Source organism: Corvus kubaryi, unplaced genomic scaffold (assembly GCF_017639235.1).
Source record: "Corvus kubaryi isolate FWS band 111438036 unplaced genomic scaffold, C.kubaryi_AGA036_p1.0 split3-37304, whole genome shotgun sequence".
Classification (NCBI taxonomy): domain Eukaryota; kingdom Metazoa; phylum Chordata; class Aves; order Passeriformes; family Corvidae; genus Corvus; species Corvus kubaryi.
Window position 1 is genome coordinate 1208749 of NW_024582087.1, and position 24245 is coordinate 1232993.

Here is a 24245-nt window from a genome sequence, read left to right on the forward strand (position 1 = left end):
TGCTTCGTCTTCCTGGCCAGGCCAGAATCCAACATCTGCAGTGAAAAACCTTCCCTGAAATGAAGCCTAAATCCAAATCCTATCAGTGCATCGCCTGCTCAGATAACAAATCTAACCAAAGCTTGTAGGAACTTATTGGATTGTTTTTGGATTGCCCAGCATGTAGGTCAAATGTACAAGCCCAGGAGCCTTCCTGCACAGCAAATCCAGAAGGTAAATTCAGTTTTTTCAGCCTCTGCAGGGCTGGAATTTGCTTCTCGGGGCAGGTTGTTGTTGTGGGATTAAGAGAAAGTTCACTGCAAGGTACCAGTTATCCCGTGGAGTGGAAAAATAACAGGTATTTTGCAACATTTCCAGAGATGCACCAAGAATGTCCTGGGTGGCAGGGAGCACATGGGAGCTGCTGGCCCTCGGGGCCTGGGGATTTTCCTTCCTCGGAGAAAATGCCTCCTGCAAGAAGCACATGCCTCTTACAAAACCAGCTGCTGCTTGGGCTTTGTTAAATAAATCAATCAACCCTCTTTTACTTCATGATCTGAGAACCTGCCTCCCTTCTGAGCTGACGCTGTCGTGTTTTCCCCACAGTTTTATGGTCCTCAAACTGATGCCCAGGTGGGACTCCTGAGAATGGAAACCCCCTGATTTATCTGCATCAGTGATATTCAGGGAGGGTAGAACCATGGAATATCCCGAGCTGGAAGGGATGAAGGATCATGGATTCCAGCTCCTGGCCCTGCAAAAATCCCACCCTGGGCATCCCTGGCAGCGCTGCCCAACACTCCTGGAGCTCTGGCAGCCTCAGGGCTGTGCCCATTCCCTGGGGAGCCTGGGCAGTGCCCAGCAGCCTCTGGGGAAGAACCTTTCCCTAAAATCCAACCTAAACCTCCCCTGACACAGCTCCAGCCGCTCCCTGGGTCCTGTCCCTGTCCCAGAGATCGGAGCTGCCCTTTGGGAGCTGTGGAATCTGAGGATCTGCTGCCATGGGCTGTCACCAAGGCCCTGCAGTGGGAATCAGGAGCCCCAAGCTCTGCTTGCTCCATGTCCCTGTGCCTGGGCTCTGCCTCCCAGCACCTCTGAGCCCGTTCCAGTCCCAGGCCTGTCTGGGCAGTCCCACATGGAGCCCTTGGACAGGAGCCACCCCCGGGGCTCTCATGGGATTCGCAGTCCTGACCCTACTGGGAGTAATTTCATGCGAGTCTTAGGAGAATTTGCCTACCCTGAGTGTCTCCTCACCCACGCAAACCACTGGGGGAGATGTGACTTATAGCAATGCATTTTTACCCCAGTTTGAAACTAGATCAAACAAATTAGGCTGCACCAGCACAAGCTGTGTCTCTGCTGCAGCAGGAACTGGTGCTCCTGGCCAAAACCCAAGCACAGCTGAGTCCTAAAAAGGCACAAAAGGAAGCTCCGATTTCACCTGAGCCTGGAGGATTTATGGCTTTGACAGTGAGACCTTTTCCTGTGAGCTCCCACAGCAGCTTTAGGATTAATCACTGCCAGTGAAAGCAGTGCCTGCTGCTCTGATTTTCAGCATAGAATGAAATCATTTCAGGATAAATTAGAAAAATCTAATCTGAGTCAGACCTAGGACAACACATAACCCTCAGAGCTCAGTGGAGAGGGAAAGTTGAAGACTGGGTTCAGGTGAAGGATGCCAGGTGGTTGCTGAAAGCCTTACTGTAAGAATTTAAATGTATTTTATCCATTCTTGAATAAAAGGTCAGAGAAATGGGATCTGAGGTTCCCACCTGTGTCTCCATTTGGGTTCCTGCACGTGAAGGTGCTCAGGGGACAGGAATGGGATATTCCCTGCCTCAGGTCTGCACTGCCTTTGCATTCCAGGGATGGGACTAATGGCATTACACTTCCTATCCTTGCCCAGGACCATGGATGGGGAACACAACACGACCTGAGGAGCTTTCCTTGCTGCCAGCTACTTAATCCCATCCTGTGAGATGCTCTTTGGGGAGCCCAGCCTTGAACCTTCAGTGGAGACAAGGCCAGAGAGGGCAGTGCAGGGCCCTGTGAGCCTTCTCCAGGGAGATTCTGGGCTGGGGATTGTCCTTTCCTTCCACACAAGGACAAACCGTGGCAGGTGAGGGTACTCAGAGACTCTCCCCCTTGGCCCGAGCGTGACATTTGGCTGACACTGCTCCAGAGCCAGTCCCTGCACTATCTGATCCTTGTCCCTGTGATCTCCTGCGTCCCAAGGACCCCAGGTGGCCCCCCTGGCTACCAGGAACCCAGATCGAATTCTGGCTGGAGGGGAGGCTGTGAAGTGAACAATCCGGAGTGCCCCGAAAGGCAGATGTACCAATTAGAGCAACCTTGGGTGGCAGTTCCGAGCACGGTGCTTTTAATAACTGCAGGGATGTTGAGAAGCAAATAAATTATATGATGAAAGTCTAGCAGGCTGCAGAACCCAGATATGTAATAAGCAAGACTGGCACCAAGACTGAAATTTTGCCCCCTGGGCTTGGCATTTTGTCTGATTGCCTTTCCAGATGGGAAGGTATCCGGAGCTTCCGGTCCTGCTGACTGCTTGGCAGGGAAGGATTTCTCAACAACAACCTGGAGAATCCTCCTGGGAAGGCTGGAATTAGAGAGCTCACTGGCGCTCAGGGAAGCACAGCCAGGTTTTCACCAGGAAAGAGGGACCAAGGTTTCTCTCCTGACGTTTGGATTTAAAGTATGGAAGCTTTAAATGGGCTCAATATTGGAAGGAGCCAGCTGGGTAAGGCTGAGTTCTTCCCTTTGCCAGTGCACAGATAAGGGCTCCAGGGGTCTGGACAGATTGATCTCCATCTCCTCTGATCCCATCAGGTGCCCCACATTTTAATGTGTTCTCTTCCCAGCACTCTCACAGGCAGTGACACCTTCCACTGTCCCAGGCTGCTCCAAGCCCCGTCCAGCCTGGCCTTGGGCACTGCCAGGGATCCAGGGGCAGCCACAGCTGCTCTGGGCACCCTGTGCCACGGCCTGCCCACCCTCCCAGGGAAGAATTCCTTCCTAAAGGTAGTTTTAGTCCCACAAATCATCACAGCTTTCACCCAGGGCGGACCCTGCTTGGAATCAAAATCCCCCCCATGTACAGACCCCACATCAGACGTCAGGACCAGCGCTGTTCCCACTGCCCAGGAGCAAGGCAAGCTGGAAATCTGCCCCTGCCCGGCCCATCCATGCCCGGGAAAGGAGGACAGCAGTGTCTGCACCCACTGTGGGAGCTCCCATTCCCTGCCAGGCTGCCCCACATCCCAACCAAGCCGCACACAGTTATTGTCCACGGCAATTACAGCTCTTGGTTCCAGGGCTGGACAAGGAAATCGGAGGAAGAGCTGCCCTGACCTTTCCTTGTGTCAAGGAAATCGCTGCTTTGAGAGATGCTGACGCTCAGCCTGGCTCCGATTCACTTTTAATTCTCCTGCAGGAATAACGCGGGGAGCTTGTAGCCATTGCACGGGGATTTGGGAGCAGCACCTGTTTTGGGAATAATCAGCCCAGCAGGAGGGAAGGTTTTCTCCGCCGCTCTGGGGGTATTTACATTTGTGACCTCACCTCAGCACGATAATGGTGCACTTTGTCAGCCTTGCAGGGTCTGTGAGTGGCTGGGCTGACTCCTGCTTGGCTCTATTATGATTTCTCAAAAGACCTCCCATAAGGGTTAAATGACCTCACATTAGCGCTAATTTGGGGCTGACTTTCCTATTCAGCACATAACAAAGCCACGGGTGTTTACCCAAGTCCCATAAAGCGACAGGGACCACACGCAACCCTCTGCACTCAGCCTGGACACTGACAAATCCCCACCCCGGCCCTTCCCGGACAGAGGGGGATGGAAAAATCTTCATCCAGCCTGAATTAACACCCCACAGAGAACCCGAGGCAGCTCCACTGCTGTCCCCAGCGGGAAGAGACAGCGGCCACCCCTTCCTTCCCCTACATGACCCAGTTGCAACCCGCTGAGTCACAGAGCCACAAAACACTCGCTGCCTCATTCCTCAGCTGCTTTTCTGCTCCACGGGCTCCTCGTGAGTTTAACTGCGATTAATGTGATGTCAGTAAATCACCCTGCACAGCCAATAAATTAAATGTCTCACTGCCCCCGTGCCTGGGAAAGGCTCAGCCAAGGGAAAGCTGCGCCTCGTGACCAAAGGAGTCTCCAGCCTCAGCCCCATCCCAGCTCCTGGCCAGGATTAGTGACAGCACGAAGTAGGGCAGGGTGGAAATAACAACAAACCTCGCCTGGTGTTCCCAAGCACCGAGACAGAGCCGGATCTTTGCTCCATGGAATTGGGGCTGAACACCCGGCAGGGATCTGGGAGAGACCCGGCAGCGCCAGGCAGGGTTTATTCAGAGCATCGAGGCTGGATGCTTCCCCCCCTTCCCGCTGCAATTAAAGGTCAAAAAAAGCCAAATAAAGAGGGAGCACAAACATGTTATTGGCCGAGTGAGTAAACATTTCAGGCTCTTGTGCAATCGTTAATGACAGCGCGAGGCGTGTGTGAACTTCCTGTCACTGTCCTGCAGTTCATCCTCAATTCACCAAGGCAATTAGGCTGCCTTTTATGCAAGGGCTGAAATTCGCCTGGATTGATTTAACGAGGATAATTTCCTCTCTGGGACTGCTGGAAATTAATCATCACTTCTCTAAGCTCCATCTGGAATTCACTCGTCAGCACCACGCGGGGCTCTGGTGGTGGCACCTTCCTGCTGTCTGCACTGGGGTTGGTTCTGTGCAGGCATTTCCTACACTCACAACGGGAAATATCCCAAATATGCAGCAAAGTCAACTACCCCAGCACAGCACACAGACAAGAAACCCAATTGTCTCCTTGCTCATACCAGTTTTCACTGAAGACGCAGTTTAATTACACTGAGCCCCTAATTTGCAGCAAGTGAAAGCGGCAGAAGGAACTCGTGGAGTATTTGAAGGAGAAATTAAATATACACCTGACCAGTTACATATCTAAGAAGCTGCATTTGCACATAAAAATGTCAATTTGTGCACGTAGATCAGGTAAGTAGAGAGCAATTCCCTATTTTTAGGGCTCCCTGCCCCATTGGGTGTCCAGCTGTGGGATTTGGAGAGCTGAGAGCAGTGACCGTCTCTGAGAAAGGACTGAATTACCTGGATTCCCAAAAAAACCCATCTCAAACTCAATAAAAATCTAAAACCAGAGTCAGGGGAAGAAAAAACAAAACAATTCATAGAACAGGGAGACAGAGCAAGGGACTGGCAGCTAAAAGGGCAGAATGCTCTCGAATGAGAACTGTTTTGTTTATTAAAACAATTACTACAGCTTAAAAGGAAGAGCACTGGAGGAGGTGTGAATGAACTGCCCTGCTCAAAACTGAGGTGTGGCTGCTCCCGAGGTTTTCCCAGCATTTTGGTGTCTTTTGATGTAAACCACAGAAACTAAACTATATGAATTAAAATCAGAGCTCCTTAAAATTCACCAGTTCCAGGATTATTCTCGGGAGCTGACCCATCCCCGGAACACCCCACAGGGGTAGAGTCACAAAGGAACTGACATGAAAGTTGGAGCAAGTCTTTGTTGACTTCTTCCACCCCGATGTTGACCCATTTCCAGCCATCAGGAGTTTTCAACCTCTCTTGGATGAGGAGCTCTCTAAATTTTCCACTCTTCTCTATAAAACCAGTTCAAACCAACTGACAACAACCTTCCTTTTCCCAGTTACCATCTGCAGAAGCCATGCAAATCCCCTGGGAGCCTGTGGTTCAAAGGAATTGATCCCCATCCCTTTATTCCTTCTCTCTTGGGAAGAGTCGGGACTTCCTCCAGAATATTTTTTTCTCTGGACAATACCAGTGAGCTCTGCCTCAGAGAGCTGCCTATTGGAAATGCTCTACCTAATTCAAGATTCCAGCATCCCTGGGATATTTATCAATTATTGGTTCTATTGATAACTGGGAAAATGGACTAAAGTTGAGAGAGCAGCAGAGCCAAGATAATGACTCCTGTTTTCAGATTCTGGTTGGGACTGGGGAAAAAAAATCCTCAGATCTTCCTTCTGCAAAGTTTGTGCCTCTCTTTAGAGCAATGACAGCTGGAAATGAAATGAAAATATCTTCCTCTTAAAAGACCTGCATCCAGTTTTGCAAATAAACACATAAGCAGCCACCCAGTGGGGGAATAAGATCATAACCAGCTGGGGCTGGGATGCAGAAAGGTGTGTAGGAAAAGTTTTTTAAGGATGGCAAAATGGATGTGTAGGAGACGGAATTACAGACGTTCCTAATAAGGGAAAGGAGAGTCTGAACTTCCTGTGAAAAAATGAAAACCACAAACAAATCTGGGAGATTCTCAGAGCCGGGGAGAAAGGAGAGGCGGGGTAAAACTGCACCGAGTAGGAAACTGCCACAGAAAACTGGGCTTTAAACGTCTCCCCTCTTATCTGGAGGGCTTTGGGTAAGAATGGAGCAAGAGGGAGTAATGAGCATAGGTGCTAATTGCATGGAGCATCTCCATGGAGCTGGAGATTAAAGACTCCAGCACCTCGGGGGGTGATGGAATCTGTTGATCTCGGAGACAGTTTGTGGGGCAGGCAGCTGCACCCTTTGTTACCGACCTGCCTGCCTTCCCCATCTGATCATGTAAATGAGAGCTACAAATGCTGCCGTTTACAGCCCGCACCATCTGAGCCGGGATCTCTGCAGAGACAGCGATGGATTTATTTACATGTTCCGAGTTATCGCTGCCAAGCATCTGAGAGGGGCCCCTCCACATCTGGAGAGTCCTGATGAAAGTAAAAACATCGCACCCGGGGATTTCTGTTTGTGCTCGTGGCACTGAAGGTCAGAGTCTCTGTCTCTTCCACACCCCCTCTGCACCAGCACTCGGTTCCTCTGCTCCTAAACACGTCCTTGACCCTGAACCTGTGTTTTCAGGGGAGAACCATGGCCAGGTTCAGCCTGGTTTGCTTCAGGGATGCCCCTACCATGGCAAAAGGCTGCGATGGTGGGAGAGCCGTGCAGGGAAAAACATCCTCAGCCTTCAGCTGGGCTCTGGGAGTTACCTGCCTGTCCTGAGAAGTCTCAGAGCCTTCTCTTGCTGCAGGATGAGGGTAGCCCAGGCCTGCCGAATCCATCATTCCTCACATGCTTCTGTGTCCTCTGCATCTGCAGCCCTGCCAGGCTTTGCTTTTGAGGAGCCGATGCTGGTGCTTTGCTGGTGCCAAAAAGCAAAGCACCAGACCCAGCCAGTCCCTCACTGCCACTGCCAGGAGGGGAGCAGGGCAGAAAAACACAAAAGTAAGACTTAAAAAAAAAGAAAAAAAAATGGAATAAAGCAGCCCCTGAGTGAGCCTGTGGAGCTGTGGGTGCCAGCAGGGCTGGCAGGTGGGTACCTGCCTCCCAGCCATAACCTGCTGGGGCTCCCAGGGCCCTGCCACCGCTGCATCTCCAGCAGGAATTCCCAGCTTTGCCTCCATCCCAGGGCACTGAGGACCTTCCTTTACTCAATGTCGAGCCCCTTCCCACCCTGGTGCTTCCCAAATCCAGCTCTCCAAGGGAGAACAAACATGGATATTGCTGGGGGGCCTAGAGGAGCTCCAGTCCCCGCCCCTGTGAATCGAGAAACTCAGGGGAGACACGGGGAGCAAATCCCTGGATTCCTAAATCTCTGGATCTCTTCCTTTTTTCCATCCTGCTGCTTTCCCTTCTGTGTAGGTTACTTCAGAGAAATACCTGCTACAGAGCAACTCATGCCCTCCCCTGCCACGGGTGCTGCCAGGAGTGCCAGTCCTGGCCCACAGGACTTTCCATGTGCTGAGGAAGCTGCTCGTGCTTCCCATTTCTACCAGAGCATCCTTGTAGATGCTTTTGCTTTCCATAGTATTTTTCCTTTGGAATAGAAACATTTCACATGCTTCTCTCCAGACCCAGAGCCTGCAAACCCCTCAGCTGGGAAGGGAAAGGGGCGAAGGAAGTTCTCAGCCTTGTTTATTGGAAACGAATATAAAATCTAGAACCAAAGAACAAATAAAATGAAATTAATCCCACAATTTCCACAGGGTTTCCTGACAGGGTGGGCTCCTACAGGGAGCTGTGTCCAGAGCACAGGAATTTGCAGCTGCAGGAAGGAGACTGAGACAAACAATGTTTGGGTTTCAAACTTGAGTTGGAAAATTTTACAACTGCAAATAACACTGGCAGTGCTATAACCCAAGGGGAAAAAATGGGGGCAATGAAAGCTCCTGCTTGAGGGCACGAGCTGGGGGCCTCTGGGACAAGGGAGGAATTTTTCCTCCCATTCACAGCATTGCTCAAGTGGCTGGGTACATTCTGCAGGAGTTTCACCATCCATAGAAATACCAGGTAAAATACGAAGATCCTGCACTGGACAAGCCACTGGTTGGGGAATTGATTTTAAATTCCCACCTTTGGTGGCTGAAGGCTGGATCTGTGGCTGGATCTGGGCTCCTCTTCCTCCTGAAACACTCCTCATCTCACACACGGAGGGCAGGAAGTTTGCTGGATGTCCCCAAAATGTGTTATTTCTGGTGGACAGAAAAATCTCTCAGTGTCAGCCTAAATTCACTTTAAATTCATTGTCACTATTGTCGTTCCTCTGAAGAGTGTCTTTTCCCCCTGCCTGGTGCCCACAGATCACCACAGCACACCCAGGCCCTTCCCTGCTTCTGTTGCCTTCAAATTAAACATCCCCAGTTTGTAGCTGATCAGTTATTAATCCCTGAACACCTGAATTTGCATTTTTGTGCTTTGAATGCCCTGTGTCGTCTGCTGCTCTGGTCCTGAGGGTGACTCTGCTCTCTCCAGAGAATGCCCTGACCCTCCCCTGCTTTTGACGATAAAATCCGGATAAGAGTCGGCAGATTTTATCAGTCCACACTGAAAAAAATGCATAAAATTGAGGCCAAAAATGATTCTGGAAGTAGCCTCCTTCCTGCCCAGTGCCTTCAACATTTCCCTATGGGGTAAGTCCCTCTGCCTCAGTTTTCCTGTCTGCTTTGGGTGAATTTCCACATCCCAATCAAATCCCATTTTCACGAGGTCTCAGGCACTCGCTCCCCTGTAATACGTAGATAAAGCCCCAGACATCAGGACTCAAGAGCCCAACAACATCTTCTGCCCCAGAACACTTCCAGCAGCTCCAAAGACACCGAGATCCAGAGGGATTAGGCGGTTTATGGGACCAGGTTTCCCTGCAGGGCCCCCAGCTCTGTCGCTCATCATTCCTGTCAGGCCAGTTCAGAGCGTCTCTGCCTTGACTGGGGTGGATTAAGGGGTGGCTGAGCAGTTATTTTCTCCTGCTTTGTTGTTTGGAGATGGGGCTGCAGAGGGGAACGAATTACATCAGATAAATACATTCAACTGTCACTCCAAGAATTAACTGGGAACCTCCTGGAAAACAGCACAAACGGCAAGAGAAGAAAGTGCCACAGAGGGAATCTCTGCTCTCATTCTCATGGATGGATCAACACGGCCATCATTTTTCTTCCCAGTAATTAATTTCAGTGTATTATTAATTGTAATAACCATTCATTTCTAATGAACACACCGGGCCTCATCAGAATCCTGGAGCACAGTTGTCCCAATTAAAGTAACTGTAGTGTTCCCTGAGCAGCGGCTCCGTCCCTTCAGCTCCTCCCACGCAGATCCCAGCCCAAAGCATCTCGTGGCCAGGAAGAAACCTGGGAATTGCAGCATTATCCCAGATCCCAGGGCCTCTGAGGATCATTTTATACAGGTCTTTGAGGGAAACTCTCTTTCCTTCCATCCCAACTAGTTTATTTGGAGCTAAGTTTGTTCAAAATGCGGGGATGATCCAGATGTAAAGCAAACAGGATCCAAAAGTTTACAGGATCCACCATGGGCTGTCTGCTGAGAAAAAACATCCTAGGGAATCCTGCTGAAAATGTCTCAAAAAAAAAAAAGACCCAGCTTAGAACCACAGAATCACAAAATCATGGAATCATTAAGGTTGAAAAATATCTCCAAGGTCATCGAGTCCAAGCTGTACCTGATCCCCACCTTGTCACCAGCCCGGAGCACTGAGTGCCACCTCCAGCCCTTCCTTGGCCACCTCCAGGGCTGGGCACTCCAAACCTCCCTGGGCAGCCCCTGCCAAGGCCTGAGCACCCTTTCCATGGGGAAATTCCTGCTGCTGTCCACCCTGAGCCTCCCCTGGCCCAGCCTGAGGCCGTTCCCTCTCCTCCTGTCCCTGTTCCCTGCCAGCAGAGCCCGACCCCCCCGGCTGCCCCCTCCTGCCAGGGAGTTGTGGAGACAATGACACAGCTGAGAATTAATCCAGACTCCCAGAGGGGTGTTTGTCACTTCCCCTGCACAGCTTCACCAATTAGAACCAAAACAAGGGATTGCTCCATGTGCCATCAACCTTCTGCTCCTCACATCACACACACTGTAATCAGAGAGAAACAAGCAGCAATTACAGCATAAATATCTTAGTCACTGGCCTGATCAAAACAAAACCCAGGAATTCTATCACTGAACACTCCAAGGAGAAGCAAGAAAGCTTCAGGAGCACATGGATGACACATCCCATGGTAGCTGAGCTCTTTGGGACAGGGATTTCTGAGCTGGTCCAGCTCCAGACAGGGGTCCTGTGCTCCAACAGCAATTAAGCTCCCATTAAGATACATGTTCCTCATTATCAGAGGTGATAGTTGCCATTATTACAGCAAAATACACAAAGACAGTAAATGTATCAATGAATGATTTTCTTCCATGTTGCTTCAAAGAGAACATTCTGGGAGTGGCATCAAGGCTGCAGGAGCTAAATCAGTTAACAAGATCAATAATTTTCAGGGCAGAATTAAGGATGTGATGTTGAAGCACATCCCCTACACATCAGAAATCCTGACTGTGTGTGGCCACGAGGAGCAGTGATCCTCTCCAGGATTTCACAGGGCATTTCAGGGAGGCAAAGAGTCCAAATGAGAAGCGTTATCTTCCCTAAACCCCTGCAAAACAGAGATGCTTTTGGGCACTCAAACACTCATCTACATCTGACTCAAAGCAACAAATTTCAAGCTGTTTTCAGGCCAAGAAAATCGTTCTTGGGTTTAGTGAAATTGGGGTGATCAGTGAGACAAACTGAGAGAAAAAGTGGTGGACGTTTGTGCCAAGTTTTCTCCTGGCAGCACAAGCTCCTGGGATTTTCATGAGGCTGAGGGACTCCCAGGCTGAGAGAGCTGCACCCTTTGGTGGCTCGAGGAGAGGCTCAGGCAGCGTGGCCTGAGCTGGGCAGTTATTTACTGGTTGGAGCTGTGGGCAGCTCTTCACTTACTCATTTCCGTGCTCTGACACGCTGCTAATTTACCCTGCTCTAAGTAGGTACAATGTTATCACCTTGCAATGTTGTTTTAATGAAACTGTCGGGTTCTGGACTATAACCCAACCAAATGCTTTAGAACAACAGGTGAATCTCAGGATCTGTGCTGTTGTAACCTCCCTCCCCCCCTGGGAGTCTCCTCCCCTTTGTTTACTGCAATCCCTCAGATTTTGGGATGGTTCAAGCGGGGCTGTACCACTTTTGTTCCGCCTGGGATTCATAAAGAGCCATTTGCATCCAGTGGGAGACTTCCCTGACCCACGACTCACTCAAGAGTGGTGGGATCAAGATTAAACTCATTTACATACATGTAAATTTTTGCCATTTGCTGTGCAAAAAATATCCTGGCTCTGAGATACGGGGAAAACAGGGTTCTGACTCAGAATTGATGCTATCGGTGCTGTCAAGATTAGAGTCAGAATTGTGCAATCCAACTTAACTCCCAGTATCACTTGCTATGCAAAAGACAGTGTTTCATACAGAGGTGTGGCCTTTGCAGTGATTGCAGCAAATGCAGGCCACAGCTGGCACTTACATCCAATACAGTTGGAAAGCACAGCCAATTTTTCAGGTTTGATCCTAAAAGAACTTGATTGTTTCTCGTAAGGTGCAGGGAAAACCAGAGGGGAATTAAGATGATGAAAAGCTTTCCAACACCGGTCATGAAACTGTCCTTAAAGAAAAAAGAAGAAAAGAAAGAAAAGGTGAAAGCACTTAAAAAAAAAAAAAAGTAGAAGAAAAGAACTTTTTTCCCACAGGAAACTTCCATCACTGCTGTATTTTCCCTAAGGACATTTCTGTATCTGTCACTAGAAATTACTGCTGTCAGCGGGAATGCCTCAGCCCAAACCAGAGGGCTGGGCTTTGGTGGGCTGAAAAGGGATGTAAACCACAGCTGCTTTTAACCACCAACTCACCTTAGCTACAGTGAACACGTTGTTTATGCAATAAATCCAATTTTGTCTGGAGGAAAAATGATGTTGGAAGGGCAAACGGAGCTGTTGTTTTCACAAGCAAATGCCTGATGCCTAATCAAGGCTGAGAGAGGCATTTCCCTCACGTAGGGCTGAGCAAGTGCCAGAACAGAGGTAGGAGAAAGGTATTTCACAGGGAAACAACTGCAGGTGGGTGCCAAAACATCCAGAAACAGCAAAACTCTCCCAGCAGAGCCCCTAAACTTGTGCCCTACAGTTTGAGTGGCAAAAGAAAGAAGCCTAAAACAGATTTCCTCCATAAAGTGAAATGACAGCCTAGAAAATCACACTCCAATAAAAAACTAATGAAAAGGTCCACTGGGAACAGTTCTGCCCTACAGATAACTTGTCCCTCCTGATCTTAATGAATCCACTGGCAATTCTGACAAGGTTTTATTACAGTGGCACTCAACGCCCTGGAAATGTGGGTGCAAGTGGTGTTCAAAGAGATGGTCTTTGTCCCGGGGAACATGATGTAATCCTGCAAAAGGCACTGATGGAGGGTGCTGATTATTCATTGTTTGCACTGGGAATAAAAAAGGTTTATATGGAACTAACGTATGGCTAAGTGTCAGTATCATTAGGAGTAATTATAGTAACTGCCTCTGTGATCCTCCTCTCTTACATTTGAGGCAGGCTTCATTTCATAACTACAGGTTCGCCTGCTAAAAATCCTCTTTCACAACAGACAGCCCATGGCTGCTTCCATGTCTGCTCCACTCTGCTCTCCTCTGGGCTCAAACTAGAGGGAAGCTGCAGCAACCAGTGCCACATTTCTCTCCTCAAATATGTTCATGGAGGGTTTTACATGGAGAGATTTAAGGCCAGAAGTGTGGGTTGTCAAATCACCCAGGGGAAGGGGCAGTGGAAGGCCCTGACCTTCTGCTTTTCCCGCAGGTCAAACACTCCTTCAGACCGGAGGAAGGGTTTCCTCTGCCTCCGCGGCTGTTGCTGGGTAAGGGCAGAATGAAATGAGATGGAAAGGGCGTGGGCTGGGATAGGGAATGGGATTCGCCCTGATGCAAGAGCATCGCTGCTGGAGCACAGCACCATCCCCTGCCCCAGACCGGGCCAGAGGCTCCCTCTCGGTGCCCGGAGAGCTCCGGACAGCCCCGGGGGCTGGGGCCGCTCCGTGCCGAGGCGGTGCCAGCGCAGGAGCGCTCTGCTCACCCCGCGCTGCCCAGGGCGGGGCTGTTTGTCCTGCAGGGCCACACGAACCCGCAAACAGCGGCGGCCCCATCGCACCCACGCGGCCCCGAGTGCCCTAACGAAGGCAGGTTAATTAGCGCAGCTAATGGGCTGCTCCGGCCGGCGCTGGCGGGCGCTGCTTGCTGCTGCTTGTGGAGCCACTTTTGTAATCCCTCGCCTTGTTTTGCAGAGGCTGCGGGAAACAGGTAGAAAAACCACGTGGCTTTGCCAAGAAAAAAAAAAGCCAATTTTATCCAATTCAAGGCACCGACCCTGTAGAAATGAGGGCTGGTGCTGTATAAAACTGCAAATATATAATCGGCACTCGAACAGCCCCATTCATCTCCAGGAGAAATCTCAAACACGCAGGGTGGGAAACGATAAAAAAAATTGATTTTCTATTTTTGCTCAAAAAGAGGGGGGAAAATTTAAAGGGAATTTGTCTTTGGTATTTATTTATTTTAAACAGAAACAACAACAAAAACTTTTTCCCTTAAATTTTTCTTACTCACACACTTTATATAATGGGGGAAATACTGCTCCGACAGGGTGGTGGCTTGCCCAAAACCAGACTGGGGAGGAAAACCCAATGGTTTGATCCATGAGGAAGGAACACAGAACTCCCTTTGCCATGTCCAGGCGTTTGTACTGATAAAAATACAGCGTTTAATGGCACTTAAGTAATGCTGCCTCGGGGGGCAATGCCTCAGTGTATTCCCAAGCCAGCCCTTGCTGTTCCCATGCTTTCCACACAATTCTGCTTTGGGCTGGGCTGTAAACTAAGCCTGAAAGGGTCTTTTCAGAGTTTTCCCAGCAGAACCACTTGGCAAAGGACAAAGTTGCTCTCCTGAAGTTGAAACAACTCTTGTTTCCCTGGCCAGCCCCCCTGGATGTTCGCAGTGACTCTCCTGTCGTGTATCCCCGGCTGGAGAGTGTGAACAAACACCAGCAGCTTTAAACTGCCACATTTCTGCACTGGGGCTCAGCAGAGCTCAGGGCAGAGATCCAAAGTTGTCTTTGTGTCTACAAACCCACCGTGAAAAAATAATTAAAGCACCGAGAGCTGATTTTGTTCCCCTTAGCTCCTTTCAAGAAAGGTTAGAACTGAAAATCTGAGGCCCCTTTAAAAACTCTCCCTGGATTATATTTGCAGGACATGTGACGCTTTAGATTTCATTTCATTTTCTCAAGATGTGACATTTTTGTTGGCTTGTCTAAGGGGAAGGTGTCTCCTGCCTTTCTAAAGATCTCCTCATGCATGAGCACAGCAGAGAGCAGGCACAGCCCCTGCCCTGCCCTGCCCAGGAGAGAGGTTTAGAAGATGGATGTGCTGTGAGGGGCAGAAAAGGCTTCCCAAGCAGGGTCCACCGAGAAGAAAAAGCAATGTCTGGGGTAAGGGCAGAGGGTGTGGCCCCTTTGCTGTACGATTCCACGGGATCTATGTTCAAAAGCAGGGCGTGAGCAGCTGTGTCCTGTTCCTGTGCTCAGGATTTCGGTGGGAATGCCCAGCAGAAAGGCTGGTTGGTGGTTGGGCTCCTTCCCTTTTCCTCATTTTTCACCTTCCCCCACACCTGGGAGGTGCCAGGGAATGCCCTGGGTACCGCAGGCTGCCACGGCTTGGGGACAGGACACATCTGGTGGCAGCAGTGCTGGTACTCCACTGACTCATCTGGGACGGAGCTGTTCCTAAAGGACAGCGCCAGGAAATCCCTGGCTGCCCCATGGAACCAGGAAGAATGATTGCACTCCTGAGCAGCGACAGCTCCTTCAGACAGGCTGGGCAAGGCTCCTGCTGAGCTGTTGCTCCACTCTCCCCACTTGCAGAGGCCACAGGAACTGTCCCTTTCCTCCCCAGTGAACACAGAGTGGCTGTTTTGGGGTATTTCCCAATGGTCATGCCAACACCTCCTCAATTCCCGGCTTCCTCACTCCTCTCCCAAGTAGCTGAAGGCCATGAAAAACTCTGGAGGTCCAGTGGAGTCATTTCAGATGGATCCTGGGACCTCCTGAGCTTGGTGGAAATTCAGGGAAAGAATCCGAGTCCATGAATGGCAATAATTTAAAGTAGGTCAGTAAAATGGCACTGAAGCCAGGGCAGATGCTGCAGTTCAAAATCATAACCAAATACTTTAATCTGGAATCACTTTCCATTAAATTACAGTAAATCCAAAGAATTCCAATTGGATTATTTGATTCTAATTGAGTCTCCAACTCTAATGGAATCCGAAGCAATTTAAGTAGCTCATTTGGAATTCACACTTCGGAGACGCTGCCAAAGGAAGGCTGGAAAACACAATGGGAGCACAACACAAAATGTTCTCAAGGAAGGGGACATGGAAAAGTGCAAATCCCAGAATCCCAGAATGGGTCAGGCTGGAAATGACCATTGATAAACACCTATCAGGATGAGTTGGATCCATGAGGAACCAGTGGCAGCAGGGAAAAATGACCATACTGGGACCCCACTGGGCTGAGTTTGATGCCTGCACTGGTTGTCCTCTGTTGGAACCCTGGGTTTAGAGAATTTAGGTTTCTGGGATATAATAATGTATATGTGTAACAATATGGAGGATTTGGGGTGTGGCTTTGTTCTTCCATCTTTTCTCCTTCTTCACAAATCTGGCTGTTCTGGTATTGGGTCAAAAAACCTGCGCTGTGGGTCATGAAAAAGTAGTTATTGGATTATAAATAAAAACAAGTTTTATAATTGGGTGATTTGGACTTTAAAAGGCCTTGAAAGTTAGAACTCGGGGCTGTTTTCCACCTTGTTAACTTGGGGGCACACTCTGTGCAGCTCTGTTACAGATAAGATATAATAAACAGCTAAGTCTGAAGAACAACCTAGCGTCGTCTGCCTTTAAATCCAAACTCTGAGTAAAAGAACTCGCGATTCAGAGGCAAAACAAAAACGAAACCAGAGAAAATGAACAGTCCCCAAGCCTGGTTATAAAGATTCCATGTTCCCACAGCTGCCTCACCTCCAGGTCAACACCAGACACCGCCTGCACCGTCCTGCACAACAGATCTCTCTAAGAAATGTGTGGTTTTAATGCCAACACGTTCCCAGGAGCACGAAGGCACCTGGGGAAGACATTTCCTCATTGCTGGGTGCATGTGCCCAGGTGCCATTAGCACTGAAGAGCCTGGGAAGACCCATTCTTTTGGGTGGAGGCTCGTCATTATCAGGGGAGATTTTAGGGAGATTCTCAGGGATGGAGACCTCCCATTTCAAATCTCTGACATTTCACACCTCCAGTTCAGCTGCAAGCTTGTAAAATCATTGAAGAAAGTGAAAATCAGCACCAAAAGAAGCAGCAATAAGTGCAATTCCCCTCTCAACCTTGGCAATGCCCCTGCTCGAAGTTAACTGAACTCTTGAGCAACTTTTTGCCTCTGACCGTTCCCAAATTGGTTTCTTACAACATCAAAACTGATTTTCTTTCAACTTATCTGATAGAGTTAAAAGAAAACACCCTGGCAATGCCACTGCATCACAAGGGAGGCTTTGATCATCTGGGACTGCCAACGCACCTTGAAGGGTGTTAAACACATCTGACTTGGCTGATTGCATCTGCCTCTTCCCATTAAGTGTCCCTGCGAGGAGCCACCCCCGAGGAAGGGGCACCAAGGGGGGAGAAATGCCCTGGGGTTGGGTTTCTGGGCACTCCTGGAGGTTTTTCCTAGGAGGAACTTTAGGACTGTGTGCTTAGCAGGTCACCCAGCTCAGGTGAAAGTGCATTTCTGCATTTTGGAAAGAACAGACCTTTAATCTGAGCTTGTGAACAGAGGAACCTTCCAGCAGTAAAAATCCTCTTTGAGTGCTCATGGAAACTCCAGGGATGGGGTTCAACTCCTTGGGCAGCAGGTCCATGTGGATGATCCAGAATTCCACTGCAGTGTTGGGGATTAATCCCTCTCATCCCCTGCAAAGGCCCTCCCAGCTGAGACCAGCTCTAACACGGCCAGAGCACAGATTTTAGACTCAGCTTTGAAAGATTCAGATTAGGGGAGCAGATAGGAGTGGGAGACACACTGCTGGTGAAGTGCTGACACTTCAACTCAATCCCTGTGTCTCAGAAACCAGATTTTTGGTTAAAAAAGAAGAGTAATCCATTTGCATCAGCGTTTTATTTCCTGATAATGGTTCAAGACTTCTCCCAGTTATCCTCTGCAGTACAAAACACCAAGGCCACCCCATTCCCTGCCCTCTGGGAATGGGATTCTGGCTTTGTAGGTTATCTGGGGTGGGGGAAGGAAGCAGGGGAGAAGAAGGCTGGGGTGCCGTGCAGATGATTCTCATTAATTTTGGAAGGAGTTATAAAAAGTGAGCTTGAAAGTCTGTCCTAAAGAGGAGGATTCAGCTGATTGAGAACTCATCTGCTTCTATCTCTTGGCTAATCGTGAATGCTCTTCTGCTGTGTCACTTCAAAGGCCCAGCACAGCTGGGAGGGTTTTCATCAAAGCTCCTGCATGTCTGGGGGAGGTTTTCCCCCCCATGAATATACATCACTGGAGGCTCCTTTTCCCAGCTTTTCCCATGCCTCTCTCTGATTGATCCTCATTTCATTCAGATGAGCTCTTCCTCTCTGGATGGCTAAAGGGCAAGAGACAGCTCTCTCCAGAGCTTTCCCACTCGCCTGGATGCCTCTCCGAAGATTTTCCTCTCATCAGAGTGGGGGAGGGAGGGAGCTGTTCAGACAAGAGATTGAGCCTTTAAATTAAATTCTTGTCATCTGAGGGCTGGGCCTGATAGCAGCGGGGGTGGGAAGAGTATTCTCCCAGTATCAGGATTCTGGCCAGATCCTCGTGTGGTGTAAATGTGCCACGGACTGATCTCAGCAGTCCTGTCATCAAAACTCTGAGCTCTCAGAAGTGCCAGGCAGCAGCTTGGTGGTGACAGCAGCACCATGCCCTCTGTGGCTGCCCTGGGGACTACGTGAGCTCCCCAGGCTCGGAACACTCGCTGGAATTGCTCAATTCCTCTCTTTTTTCAGTGGGGAAGGAGGGCCGGGCAGCTCCGAGGAATTTCAAGCACTCAGCCACCCTCAGCCGGGCTGGGATTTCACAAGAGCCCAGACCCTGGGTGCACCCAGCACGTGCGAAGTGCCGGTGGAAATCTGGGCCCCTCCGGATCTGGGATGGGAGCTCACCCCTCCTGGAAATTCTGGGCCCGGTGCCACTTGCTTAGAGCACGTCTGTCTGCTGGCTGGGGGCCAGGCAGAGCAGCCTCAGCTCAGCTCCTCTGCCCTGCACCCTCTAATTCCTGTTCCTCAGGGCCAGAGTGACCCCAGCAGTGCCAGGTCAGGACACTGCACGTGGGTTCCTACACCGCTGGCAAGGCTGGTCCGCAGGGATGGCAACGTGGTGCTCCTTTCTGAAAATATTATGAACCTCCCGTGCAGTGATGATGCCTTATGACACTCGGAAAAGTGAGATTATGGGAGATTATTGGAGATTATCCGGGGCTGGTTGTCCACTGAGATCTTTCCCCATTCCACTGGAATCCTCAACAGTCCGGGACCCTCTCTGGGGGCAGAACTGCAGAGCCACCAGCCAGTGCCACACTTGTGTCCTTACAGCCTCCTGTGCATCCTCTCAGCTCAGGGTCCCATAAACCCCATCCTGGGCCTCTACCAGGAAGGTCAGACGAGGTCCCCAACGACGTGTCACGCTCACAGGGACTCTTCCAGCACTGTAACCTCTCCTGGCACCAATAGATCGTGTTCCCTCCACAGCAAGATCCTCTGGAGAGGCATTCCAGGCTGGGTCAGTTGCAGTGATGCTTTATGGGATCAGGACCTTTCTTCCCCCCAGCCAGTGATGGGATTTTCCCTCTCCAGTCCCAGAATAGTAAATGGATTGTGAATGGTTTATCACTTCTTTCACTGGGGTGTGTGGCTGGATTCACTTTGACACAAGCCCCTTTCTGAATTGCAAGTTGGCAACAATAAAAGGGAGAAGTCTTTAATTAGTTATCTGGCTAATTAACTTTTACAGCACTGCATAGCTTTGGGATCCAAATACTGCAATGCAAAACATTGCAAACATTCAAAGACTTCCCACCCCACCAGGAAGCTGCTGCCGCTGGTGGTTGCGGGGGAAAAGCATCTCCCAGGCTTGGCCTGGAAATCCTCCCTGGGCTCCCTGCACATCCTCCTCTGCAGGTAACTCACCTGCTCCTGCTGATGGTCAAGTTCAAGACACACAACATTTATGGCATCCCCATGTTATGGAATCATGGAATGCTTAAGGGTGGAAAAGATCCTTAAGATTGTCATTGACTCAGCACTGCCACCATGTTCCCCACCAGACCATGTCCCCAGGTGCCACATCCACACGTTTTCTGAACACTTCAAGGGATGGTGACTCCACCTCTTCCCTGGGCAGCCTGTTCAATGCTTTACAACCCTCTCAGTGAAGAAGTTTTCCTTAATATCCAATCTAAAACTCCCCTGGTGCAACTTGAAGCCGTTTCCTCTTGTGCTGTCACTTGTTCCCTGGGAAAAGAGACTGAAACCACCTCACTGCACCCTCCTGTCAGGGAGTGTGGACAGTGAGAAGGTCTCTCCTGAGCCTCCTTTTCTCCAGGCTGGGCCCCCCCAGCTCCCTCAGCCTCTCCTGGTGTTCCAGACCCTTCCCAGCTCCGTTCCCTTTTCTGGACACTCCCAACTCCTCCTTCCCAGTGTGTGCACTCACTTCGGTAAAATCCATGCAAGACAGAATTTATCTCCTGTACAGAGCTCCCTCCTCCCTCCTGCCACGCAGGGCAGGGTTTCACAGTCAGGGCCAGCATTCCAGCACCCCACTGTCCTGAGCCAGGAGAGAAACCCCTCACAGCGGGGTGACATCAGATCCCACAGCGAGGAGATGCTCCCAAAGCTCGGAATGCTGTGGGATGACCCCCAGGAGCACGGTTTGGCTCAGGGAGTGCAGCAGGCTGGAATTAGGCCTCTCTCTGTTGGAACATGCAGGGTCCCCAGCAGTTTTCCCACGCTGCTGGGGGGAGTGGGGGTTTCGGGAGGCTCGGTGCCCCCGGGCCGTTCCCGTGGGGCTGGATCTGCTCCTTGTGGCCAAGCACGTGTTCCCCTGGCTGTGCTGGGGAGTTTCGCCGGGGCTGCGTGTCCAGGCAGGCTCCCTGCCTGCTCCCAGCTGGAATGGAAAGGCACTGGCAAGGGAAGGGAAGGGACAGGTTTCAGGGAAAGCGAGAGAAGCAGCCTAAAACAGGTGATCAGCTGGAGCGCGCTGGCTCACCCGGACATCCCAGGGGAGAGTCTGTCTGTGATCCAGCTGGGATCCAAACTTGCCTCCTTTGTTGTAGTTTGGACTTTAAGTGAGACCTATTTAACAGCAGTAGTTAATTGATCAGTGGTAGAAAAAGGTTCTGCTCATGGGCAGAACTCAACCAGGAGCCCCCTTTGCCCCCTTCCTGTGCCAGTTCCTGTGGGATCTGGGAATCAGCTAAACTTCCAAAAGTGCTGCCTTTGCTCAAGAGCTGTGCCAGGATTCTGTGTTTGCACACCACAGATTGCACCCAAAAAGCTGCAGGTCCTGGCCAAGGTAAACTGGAGCCAGCTGAGAGCTGCAGCGCCAGGAACTGCTGCTGCCCAGGGGAGCAGGGCCCTCCCAGCATCCCGTAAATGTGGCCTAAATAGTGTCCCATAAATTCTGACCCACAGGGTCCAGGTGTCCTTACAGGGTTCCCTGTATTCTCCTCACCTTTAGGAGCACACTGATAAATGTACACACTCTTTAAATCACGGCCAGCTCCCGTTCCTGCGCACAGGCAAAGCCCCGAGTTCCTGTAAAAACCCTCCCCCAGGAGAAAAAATAAAGGGGATGAAATGATTCATAGCACTTGTATGGGGAACAAAATTTATGGGTTTGTTTTTGCTTTTGCTTTTCATTTCAAGTCTTTTCAGACTCAGTTTAAAAAAAAATCAAGCCCATTCCCTTCCCTTCCTGCTGGTGACAGGTTGCCCAGATGCCTGTCTGGGTCAAGGGGACACTGCTGTATTTTGTTTTACCATCTGGCATCACCCAGCTCTGCAGATTTTTTAACCTCTTAATTCTCAGTAGCATTTAATCCTTTGCTAATGCTATCATTTCCCCATATTTGCTTTGTGAACCTTCCAGAATAATTCCCCCTCAAGTCCAACCATCAGCAGCCTGGGTGTCAGGGTTAGTCCTGTGCATGAAGAGGAAAAAAATTCCCTTGCTGAGTCACAGAAGTACAAGTTCCACATTCAGAGTAAGAACTAAGCCTACAACAAAGATTTCCCAGGGGTAGAGAAGAAAGTTCAGGTTCCCTGAAGCCAGGATGGGGCTGCTGGAGCTGCTGGAGGTGACAGTGCCAGGCTGTCACTGGGATCTGTCTCCTCCTGCCAGGGCTGTTTCCACACTCCCAGTGCCTGGACGGCTTGGATGCCTTTGCTGCACAACTCATCCCACAGACCCACATGAGCCAGGGGGAAGGAAGGGAGAGCTGGGCACAGGAACTGCCAAAGTTGTCCTCTCAGTGCAAGGAACTCGGGAGAGGGGAGAAATTTTCCAAAACCAGTGACTTTTGAGTTGTTTGAAAACTTGCTGCTCTTCCCCTAAGCATCCTTGAAAATCGGCATGTTCTCCTCAAAAATTACAAGAGGAAACTTTGGAACTGAGTGAGGTCTCACTTTTAGTTTCAGAGTATGTCATCTTGTTTGGTTTGGGGGCTAAGGAATAGTTCCTTATGCTCATTCACCTGCTGCACTTACGGATCAGGGGTTTGGCTTCCCATGGTGCCATCCATACCAGGAATGCCCTGTTACAATTTTCAATCTGTTTTTTCTCCCCTGGGCTCAGTCTCCCTCCCCAGCTCCCAGCTTGCAGCACACACAGCTCTGCCAGAACAGCTCCTGGGTGGGCTGAGAGCAAAGGGAAGGAGCTGGGATGACAACGCTTGGTGCTGCCTGTTGCTTCCAAAGGTTTCACAAAATCCAAGCACAGCCCCAGCTGTGCCTTCCTCACTCTGGATTTCCTGCAGTGCCCTTCCTCAAGGAGGGCAGATACCCGTGAGTGTGACTCAGGAAAGGTGGCAGGGTTTGCCCTCCTGTGCTGAATCATCTGCTGCACGCAGAGAGGGAAGAGGTGGAAAATGGGGGGAGTCCCCGGGCTGTCCTCGGTGTCACAGAGTGACAGGAGGGTGAGGCATTGTACCATGGAATGGCAGCCCCACCGCAAAGCACTTCACAGCATCACAGAACGATTCAGGATGGAAAGGACCACAGTGGGGCCAGGCAGGGTCATGTTAAAGCCCCTTGCACAGGGTTGTGTCCAGGTGGTTCTTGGATCAGAATATTTGAATATTTGTGCTCCATAGGAGTAAAGCAGTGGGAGAACACAGGCACAGCTGCAGGTTTGCCCAAGGATGAAGGGTGCTGCTGCAGCAGCACCATCCCTGCCTGTATCCTAAAGGCATCACAAGACCCCACAGCAGGGTCCCAGAGCACTGATGGGTCCAACTGTGTGTTCTCCTGTGCTCCTGCCAGTCCCTTCCTGGGCACCCCCAGCCAGAAACGAAGGCTGAAAGTGCAGGAGAGCAGAACTTTGGGCGTGCTGTGCCCACGTGTGCCATGAGAGGATGCTCCGGGAATCCCTCCGGGCCGCTGCACAGCAGAGTTTTAGCGGTTCTCCAGGATTTCCAGCCGCTGTGGCTCGGAGAAAAGCGTCTTTTGTTTGACGGGCAGCGACACCTCGTGGCATCGACCACCCCAGCCCGGCGTGGGGCCAGTGGGGCCAGCAGCGCCTCGGCCCCGCCTGGCACAGCTCCTCCGGCAGCCGCAGACCGGGGCAGTTTCGCCAAGGAGGCCGGTGGAGCCCAGAGTGCAGCGGGTGTTCCACAGGAAGCGATGATGACGATGGTGATGATGATGGTGATGATGATGATGATAAGATTCACCTCTTGCAAACGCTTACTAAAAATCACAGTCACCTCGGAGAGAAGCTGCCTGAGGGCTCTTAGCCAGGCCGGAATGAGTGGCCCTGGAACTGCTCTGGATCCTGTCCAGGCTGCTTCAGGAAGCACCAGAGCCGTGTGTTGGTTGTGGCTCTGCAGTTTGGATGCTGAAGGGGAATGGACCCTCCAGACCCTTCATTTTGCTTTTTTCCTTATAAAGGATTATAGCTCTTTTTTGCACAAGAAACTCCATAAAAATTAAATTAATCAAACAGAGGTAGCAAAACAGCCATGGAAACACAAACTTGTGGTAAGAAGAAATGGAGATTTTTGGAGGAAATTGTGACTTTATTCCCCGAACCTGACACTCCCAGCTGCAGCAAGTTTTCCATCTGCAAGAGAGTTTTCTCCATCTGGGGAAGACTCAGGAAAACCTCTTTTGTCTAAGCTGATACAGATCTCCTGCGTGGTAACTTCATTGATTCATTCCCGTTGCTGACGGCACCGGCCTGGGGGTGCCTGTGATGGGAAGGGAGGAGAGCTGAGTGCCAATCAATGACTGATCCAGGGATTTCCCCTGTTCTCTTGCAGTGGCACAGCTGTTCCAAGCACACACCTGGGCACACTGCACTTGGCAGCGTGGCAGAGAGATCCAGGTCCTTTCGTGTGCCCACACTGGGAGGGGGCAGATCCCTGTCCTATCTCTGCCCTTTACTCCCCCAGCTGTAAAGTGGAGTAATTCCCTAACTCCTGAAAAACATCATGGAACATAAACGGAGGGAAAGTCTTTGATCTCCTGTAAACACCAGACTC

The 24245-nt window shown here is 50.5% G+C and overlaps 1 protein-coding gene across 2 annotated transcripts in view; it reads right to left on the minus strand.

Moving 5' to 3' along the window:
* GRHL3 (grainyhead like transcription factor 3) overlaps positions 1 to 24245 on the minus strand; it is a 102872-nt gene that overhangs the window by 29077 nt on the left and 49550 nt on the right. The gene's annotated exons all lie outside the window — the stretch shown is intronic.